Genomic DNA, 9,506 nt, shown 5'->3' with positions numbered 1-9,506 from the left:
TGTCAAAGGGACTGTTTTTTTCAAAATTCAGAGTCCACAAGTAAGTTGTAACTAAATGGCTTACTACTTATTTTTTTATGAAAGCAAAAACCCCTCAGATTTTTCTCATACATCTTATAAAGTCCATCAGGAGGTATGAATCATGCACAGTTAAATTTGTTTCTTCTCAGATAATAAATTTCCTTTTAAATTTAATTTGATAAATATTAGTTGCAAACATTCCAAATAAAAATGTATGCTTTCATAAAGTTATATCTATAAAATAACTTAGATTATCTTAATTCCTCCCAAAGGGGATATTTATCTGCTTTATGTATATTTGTTATTAAAAAAAACTCCATTATTTAATCAACATTTGGAATATCTTTTAAAAATACTAGTATTTACAAAGCTATCACATTTTATATCTATGGTTATCATTTGGACTAATTCTCTTTCTATTAAGACCCTATTTACGAAATGAAGTTTTAATATATTTACCACCAACTTTGCAGGCTCTCCCCAGTGAGGTTGTCACCAGCTTCTGGAAGGACCTTCACTTTTCTCTGATTTAATTTTTGTCTGTGTCAGGGATTTTGCCTTGTTCTATTAATTTGATGACACAGTTCTTAATCCTATTAACCTAGCATTTTGAGATTATGGTTTAAAATGCGGTAGGGTTTAGAAAGAAACACTAGAGGGCGGGCTGTCTACACGATCAGGAACAATGACCTTGAGTTACTTTATCTTACACAAATTTTTTTTTTAATATGGAATGCTTCATGAATTTGCATATCATCCTTGTGCAGGGGCCAAGCTAATCTTCTCTGTATCATTCCAATTTTAGTATTTATATGTGCTGCCGAAGTGAGCACACACAATTTTTTTTTTTAAGATTTTTTTGATGTGGATCATTTTTAAAGTCTTTATTGAATTTGTTACAATATTGCTTCTGTTTTATGTTTTGGCTTTTTGGCCTCGAGGCATGTCTCGCGAGGCATGTGGGATCTTAGCTCCCTGATCAGGGATTGAACCCACACCCCCTGGAAGGCGAAGTCTTAACCACTGGACTGCCAGGGAAGTCCCCACAAATATGTTTTGATAGGACTCATTAAAGCCTTAAAAAAAAATATATATATATAAAATATAAATATATATATTTATAATATATATAAATATATATTATTTAATAAATAAATATATTTAATAAATAATAAATATATAAATTAATAAATAATAAATAAATTAATATATTTAATAAATATATTTTAAAAATATATATTAAAATATATATTTATAAAATATATATATAAATATATATATATATTTTTTTAATTTGAAATTTATGGGACTTCTCTGGTGGTCCAGTGGTCAAGAATCCACCTTCCAATGCAGAGGATGCAGGTTCAATCCTTTGTTGGGCAACTAAGCCTGCCTGCCTACCTACTGAGCCCACATGCTCTGGAGCCTGCGTGCCACAACAAGAGAGCCTGCCTGCTGCAATGAAAGATCCCACGTGCTGCAACTAAGACTGGACGCAGCCAAAAAATAATAATAAAATAAAATAAATAAAATAGAAATTTATTCTATGTATATCCTTTTATAGGGCAAACAAATTTCTTTGATTGAAAGTATAAGCAACAATATGAAATAAAGTAAATGCTTAGTTAAAACATTTTGAGATAACTAATAAGGACCTACTATATAGCACAGGGAACTCTACTCAATACTCTGTAATGACCTATATGGAAATAGAATCTAAAAAAGAGTAAATATACATATATGTATAACTGATTCACTTTGCTGTACAGCAAAAACTAACACAACATTGTAAATCAACTATACTCCAATAAAAATTAATTTAAAAACATTTTGAAGATTATTTACATAGTCATTTGGCATTTCTGACCAGTGAGGTCAGAAAGGGGAGGAAAGAGAGCGAAGCCTTTATGCTTTTGCCACAACTTGGATTCTCCCGTATGTCAACGCACTCCCGCTTGGGAGGAAGTGTTACTCTGGCAGAAGTCCCTTCCCTTCTCACCAAAAAAAAAAAAAAAAAAAAAAAAAAAAAAATCAAGGAGGGAATGCATAAGAGAAGTAAGTAAAAGACAAGAGCATAAAGATCCAAATAAATGACTTATGTAGATTATAATTAAACCGTGGGTAATTATTAGTCAAATCCATTTTACCTGCCTTTGCTAATCAAGGTCATTTTAAGACTTGCACATCCTCCAAGCAGCAGGCAGCTGAAGCAATAAGATGTTTGCCCAAGTTATTTTCCAGGTTCTTGGAGTCAGCTGTGTCTAGCTGGAGATGAGCTGGATAGGACCAAGCTGAAGTGGTTAACACTGGTTAGGACCACCAACCCTCCAACTGGGCATGTGTGAGTGTCCAGTCAGTGACGTTTCGATGTCAGAGGGCCAAAAACTCCACCCTCAGGACCATGTTAAGCACCTCCAGTTTTGAATGTGCAGAGGCCTTCATAGAACGATGACGATTACCACACCTTTTCCCAAGCACTTTCCTCATGCTCCCCACGTTCCTTACCCCTCAGACCATCCTGCTTCTTTATTCTTTATCTCTCAAATACCCCAAGGCCTTTGCACCCCAAAGGGGGAGGATGGTCTGAGACTTGTTCTCCCATCTCCTCACTTGACTGCCTTGTGAATAAACCTTCTCTTTGCTGCAAAACTTGGCAACTCAGTGTTTTGGCTTGCTGAGTGTCAGGCAAAACGATCCTGGTTCAGTAACAATAGTAATAATTTCCCTAGCTCTGCTTCCTTCCTTCCTCCCTCCCTCCCTCCCTCCTTTTTTCCCTCCTTCTTTCTTTCTTTATCTTCATCTATTCAGCCATTCATTTAATAAAATTAAAGATATAATTCACATCAAAAAGCAAAATTTTGAAGTAGACTGTAAATACTCTTTTGGGGCAAATGTTGGCCACCTCTAACAGAGAGGACCAAGGGTAAAATATAAAGTTCACTGATTTAAGAATCAGGTTCTGTCAAAATCCTTGCCTCATGGTGGGCTCTGGATTTCTCTGTGTCCTCATCTAAAAATGAGAAATTATTGGAAGAAATAATCTCAACACTTACTCCCAGCTCTAAATATCTGTGATTATTATTCTTGTATTCTCATCAAGCTTCAACATAGTTTGAGTCCATCTGTAAAATAACACAGCCACCTTATCTCTTGCATAGAGTTACTGAACAGGTCAAATTAGTTAATACAAACGAAAATGATTTATTGAGCCATAGAGCACAATGTAATTGGAAGGTAGACCAACAACCTCTTTTAAAAAATTCAGACTAAACTAAAATGATTGTTTTAGGCTCATATAACATAGGCAGCAAAAGTAGGCATTGAATCCAGATTTCAAAATCTTTCATGAAAAAGACCAACCTTGAATATAATATGAAGAATTTATATCCCATTTAACCTCATCATGAAATCAGAATTTATCAGAACAGACCAGCACCACAAAAATTTAATTATTGATCAGGATGTATATAAATACCAAAAGCATTCTAGAATTTCCATGACACCAAGCATGGTTCTTCTCTTGTGTCCAGGGAGTTCAGTCTTGGAACAGCTCATTTATCAGCAAATATATGTTGGGCAGCCTTGTGTTCCACACACTGAGGTTCTACGGACGTTGGGGCGAGACAGAATAGATGGTCCCTGCCCTGTAGGAGCTCCTGTTACATTCCAGGGGGAGGGAAGTGGACACCACGCAAATAAGTACCTAAGCAAGAACGTATCAGAGCGTGAAAGTTGTTACAAAGAAAATAAAACGGGATAAGGGGATTGCCTGTGTTTTGGAAAGTGGGGGCAGCTTTAGTCTGGGAAGCCAAGGGAGGCCTCTCTGAGGAGGGGACGTCTATCTAACACGATCCTTGAGAGCAGAGCCCAGTGCAAAATGGAAAGGTGAGGCCCCTCAGTTCAAAAATGAAGAATTTCAAGATGCTAACAGCGGAGCATTAAACCAATACGGGGCCATAGGGATCAGGGGGTGCAGGACTCATGTGCAAGAAGCAAGCCCTGCCTGAAAGATGGAATAGCAAGTGCAAGGGTAGGAACAAACCCTGCACGTTTGAGGAACTGAAAATAGGCGCACATGGCGGAGGGCAGCGAGAGGAAGGGGAAGTAGGATGCTAAGAGGCAGAAAGTACGGATCATGTAGTATGGCAGGGTCAGACATGAACAATTATTTTTAATAACAGGATCACTGTGGAGGATTTACAAAGGGCAATGATATGGTCTGATTGACTGGTTTTAACAGACCCCTGTGGCCACTGTGAAGGACCGATTATGGGACAGTCAGGTGGGAGGGGAACCAGGGGGGAGGGAGTTTCCATCACCCGGACAGATGGCCACACAAGGGTGGCTCCTTGGGTGGAGTGAGAAGTGGTCAGACTTGGGACTTATTTTGGAGGCAGGACTGGATTGTGAGCTGAGGGAAGGAGCAGAATCACTGGGGACTGCTGGGGTTGTGATGCGCTAAGTGTGTCCAACGATGCCCTGCCCCGGATGAGAAAGCCTGGGGCGTGTAGCCCTCCCTCACTTCCCACGACTCCTGACCTGCAGCCTGGATTTCACTCTCTCTGCCAGTGGGAAGTTTTATTGTTAAACGCATCACGGAGCTACTGATCACCAAATCCACGGCTTACTTTTTGTCCTCTTTCTTGTCCTCCACGTGGCATTTGGCACAGTTGACTAGCAACTACTTTTTTTTTTAATATAAATTTGTTTATTTATTTTTGGCTATGTTGGATCTTCGTTGCTGTGCGCGGGCTTCTCATTGCGGTGGCTTCTCTTGTTGCAGAGCATGGGCTCTAGGTGCACGGGCTTCAATAGTGGTGGCTCGCGGGCTCCAGAGTGCAGGCTCAGTAGTTGTGGCTCACGGGCCCAGCTGCTCCGCAGCATGTGGGATCCTCCTGGACCAGGGCTCGAACCCATGTCCCCTGCATTGGCAGGCGGATTCTTAACCACTGCACCACCAGGGAAGTCCCGCAACTTTTTTTTTTTTTTTTTTTTTTTGCGGTATGCGGGCCTCTCACTGTTGTGGCCTCTCCCGTTGCGGAGCACAGGCTCCGGATGCGCAGGCTCAGCGTCCATGGCTCACTGGCCCAGCCGCTCCGCGGCATGTGGAATCTTCCCGGACCGGGGCACGAACCCGTGTCCCCTGCACCGGCAGGCGGACTCTCAACCACTGTGCCACCAGGGAAGCCCCCGCAACTATTTTTTTAAAGCAGCTGGTCTTTGGTATTACTGAACCATTCTCTCTGGGTTCTCCTCTTACTCCTCAGACTGTTCCTTTTATTTGTAGCAGGATGGGGTTCACCTTCCCCTTCATTCTTTTAATTCCACCTAGTCTCACTGGGTTCTCCATCTTCTAAATCTCCTTTATCTCATCCATCCCAACCCCTCCGCAGGAAGAGGGTCTTTTAGGATAATAACAAACCGCAATTATGCTGTGAGAGGCAGTGTATACTGCTCCCCCTGCAAGGGTGTGATGACACAGGCAGGCGGGAAGAGATCCCTGGGGTGAACCAAGCCAGGACCCCAGAGAAATGGAGAAGAGGCACATGTAAGGGAGACCAAGGGCACGTGACGTGGACGCAGCACTGACCAGAAGTGATCTGAGAAGAGTGGTCGACATGTTACATGAACCTCTGGGTCCAGGCACATTTCTTTTTTTTTTAATAATTCTACAGCATTTCTATTGATTGACTGATTGATTGGCTGTGTTGGGTCTTCGTTTCTGTGCGAGGGCTTTCTCTAGTTGCGGTGAGTGGGGGCCACTCTTCATCGCGGTGCGTGGGCCTCTCACTGTCGCGGCCTCTCTTGTTGCGGAGCACAGGCTCCAGACGCGCAGGCTCAGTAGTTGTGGCTCACGGGCCCAGTTGCTCCGCGGCATGTGGGATCTTCCCAGACCAGGGCTCGAACCCGTGTCCCCTGCACTGGCAGGCAGATTCTCAACCGCTGCGCCACCAGGGAAGCCCCAGGCACATTTCTGACTAGTTGCAGGTAAGAGTGAGCTGAGCCTGTTTGCCCAACCATCCTGCTGTAGATCCCCATGGCTGCGTTCCGTATGTTTTCACAGTATTTGCAGAGTGCCGGCTGTGTGCCAGGCACTTTATCAGACATTAGACACCTGCTCGGTCTTTTTCCTGACCTTCTTCCTCTGTCCCAGCCTTAGATGTTTATATTCCCCAGGATTCTCTTCTTGGGGAAAATGCCAAGCCACCCTCTTTGGCTGATGTGACATGGAACCTCAGACACTCATAGCCAGCCTTCTACTGGCTGCCTCTCGGACTGCATGGCCCACAGGGATTTCAGACTCAACAGTTCCTAATCCAGCTTTTTCTCCTCAAGCTTGCCTTACCATGGGATCCCAGTCACCAGATCCAGACATTTGGGAACTATCCCAGACTTCCCTCTCTTCTTCAATCCAGGGGCCAACCCAAGCAGACTGCCAGACGATGTGTTGAATCTGGGCTCATGGAATGTCAAGACCCATGTGAGTTAATGGCTCGAGAAGCTTTATTATTATTGATAAGCTAAAGCATGTAGAAGTCAACAGACCGTCAGAGCAAACAAGCAAAATTATATATAACTGCAAATCAAGTTTTTCTTTAAATTCTGGCTACATTATTATGACCCTGGCAAATGTGTTTTAATTTGGTTCTTGATCTCCATGGCAACAGGATAGGTAAAATACCATATGTATTTGATGACAACTGGAGCCTATACCAATGACCTGTGGAGGAATAAATCATTCTATCAGTTGGATAGTACATTTCAGCCTCACCTTCTGATCCATAACTGCCTAAGTAGTTGCAAGTCCAAATTAAATAATAAAATATGAACAGGAGCATATAAATAATAGAATATATCACCTGGCTTGTTGGGTTTTTCTGAGCAAACTGGACTTTTTTGTTTAAGGTCATTTACTTTTTTAAAAATTTTTTGGCTGCGTTGGGTCTTCGTTGCTGTGCGTGGGCTTTCTCTAGTTGCGGCGAGCGGGGGCTACTCTTTGTTGTGGTGTGCGGGCTTCTCGTTGCGGTGGCTTCTCTTGTTGTGGAGCACAGGCTCTAGGGTGAGTGGGCTTCAGTAGTTGTGGCGCACGAGCTTAGTTGCTCCACGGCATGTGGGATCTTCCTGGATCAGGGATCAAACCCATGTCCCCTGCATTGGCAGGCGGATTCTTAACAATTGCGCCACCAGGGAAGTCCAAACTAGGCTTTTTCTACATGGAAAAAAAGAATTCTTCATGGGTACTGACTGCAAATTTTTAAAAGAAGGCAACACACCTAAAATATTAAAATGGGCAAAGAAATTATACACGTATCTTGTAGATAGATCAGGAGCCCTTACAAATGCTCTTTGGGTTATTGCCAGATTTTTATCCAAAAGGAGGCAACAGACTTGCCAGGATGAATTATCCTTATTTGAGTATTGAAGGAAATTGTGACTCTGGAAGGCAAAAAAACTAGGGAACACTTTGGGTTATTTGTAAATTCATTAAAAAGTAGAATAAATAAAACAAAAGTAAAAGAAACTATCCTGGAATTATTCTAAAGTAGGTGACGTAAAATACCATGTGTGTTTTCCTGAAATGTGTCCTTCATCATTTTTATTTTTGAACTTTCTATGGGTAGAATGTTCTTTCTTCAAATTAGAATTAATTTTAAAACTCTTTCAGGAGCACGGATAAAATCCTGCATAATAATAATAGTACATTGCAGAATAGGAACTCAAGCAACTAACAAAACAGAATTTGTAAAGCATCAGAATTTTAAAAATGCCAGATCACAACAAAGATCCTTTAAAATTTACTTAAATATTTAAAATGATTGTACTGAGAGCTGTTGTCTCTTGACAACGTAAATATGTTGTCAAGTTTTACTTTAGAGTTTTAAATTCAGTTTGCTTATCTTAAATTGTTTTATTTTAAAAGATACCATTTGATTATTAATAAAGTATATGTATACATATGTATAAGACACATACATATATGAAACAAAATAAACCCTTTTTGTAGTACTTGGTGGCTGCACGTGCTTTGGGGTTCATTTTTTACTAACAATGTCAGGCTTCATCCCCTACAGCTGGTCACTGCATTCTATCCATTTTATCTCATTCATTCATTCAAAAAGTATCTAGGCTGTATACAATTCTTCATAGCAGCTTTGTTCATAATAACCCCACACTGGAAACTACCCACATGTCCTTCCGTGGGTTCAGTGGGTTGAACAAACACTGGTACATCCATGGAATACTACTCATCAAGAAAAAGGAGTGAAATATTGATACACACAACTTAGATGAGCCACAAGCAAATTATGCTGAGTGAAAAAAGCCAATCCCCGAAGGATCCATGATACATGATTCCATTTATGTAACATTCATGAAATACCATAATTATAGAGATGAAGAACAGATTAGTAGTTTTCAGGGGTTAGGGATGGCAGATGGATGTGGCTATCAAGAGGTAACATGATGGCTTGAGCGTGTTGATTATGGTGGCGATGCTACACATACACACGAGTGTGTGTATAACTGATGAGATCTGAAAACACTGTGATTATATTAATGACAATTTCTTGGTTTTGATATTTTACTATAATTGTATAAGATGTGAACATTGCAGGAGGCTGGGTGAAGTGTACATGGGGTTTCCCTATACATTTCCTTGTAACCTCCTGGGAATCTATAATTATTTCAAAATTAAAAATTAAAAAAATTCTCAGATTTGTCTGCACTGTCCTGGGCATTGTCCTCCTTTTTGATTTCCTTTACAATATGTGTCCCCTCTTTTACATCTCTACTGCTGCCCTGTTTTAGATCCCCTAAGAGCAGGGATTGTTGTTTTAGGGTCTAATGAATCTCCAGTGCCTAGAACAGTGTTTGGCAGAGAGAGAGAGAGAGAGAGAGAGGCAGGCAGTGTGCGTGTGAAATGAACAGAATTGCTTAACATCCTTACATGTCCTGAACCCAGTCTATTTCTCCACACTATCTCCCTCTGCTGCCTTCCCTATACTTAGTGCTCCAGCTGCCCTAACCTGCTAACAGTTGCATGAATATATCCTGGTGAGTTTTCTCTCCATGCTAGACATTGCCCCTTCCAGGTCTTCCTCCCACTTATTATTTATCCTTCAGTGTTCAGATCAAGAAGCATTTACTCATTCCCATTCTCTGGGCATTCTTGAGCATGCCCTCCTGTATCACACCATTCTACTTGTGTATATACCTCTATTACTTCACTTACCTCCTTTAATTCAGTAGTTTATTTACCTATTGAATCAGTCAGGGTTTGTACAGGAAACAGAAGGCACACTCAGATGAAATCATGAAACTAACTTTATGAAGGGACTATTCACAGAAGTGGGCAGAGGTAAGGAAATTGATTATTGGCTAAGGGAACCCTGCAAGTGCTGGAGGCTTGGAGGAGAGAATTACAATCACAGAGCAATGGCCAGAGCTTCAAGCCAAAACAATGCCTCCCATTGGCTGAACTCAAC

The 9,506-nt window shown here is 41.1% G+C and overlaps 1 non-coding gene across 1 annotated transcript; it reads right to left on the bottom strand.

Moving 5' to 3' along the window:
- Positions 1-743: 743 nt before the first annotated feature.
- Positions 744-854, bottom strand: LOC132504587 (U6 spliceosomal RNA). Its single transcript, XR_009534973.1, has one exon. It is a non-coding gene; the product is annotated as a U6 spliceosomal RNA (small nuclear RNA).
- Positions 855-9,506: the final 8,652 nt, after the last annotated feature.

This window comes from Lagenorhynchus albirostris, chromosome 14 (assembly GCF_949774975.1).
Source record: "Lagenorhynchus albirostris chromosome 14, mLagAlb1.1, whole genome shotgun sequence".
NCBI lineage: Eukaryota > Metazoa > Chordata > Mammalia > Artiodactyla > Delphinidae > Lagenorhynchus > Lagenorhynchus albirostris.
This window is presented reverse-complemented; position numbering and strand designations above follow the sequence as displayed.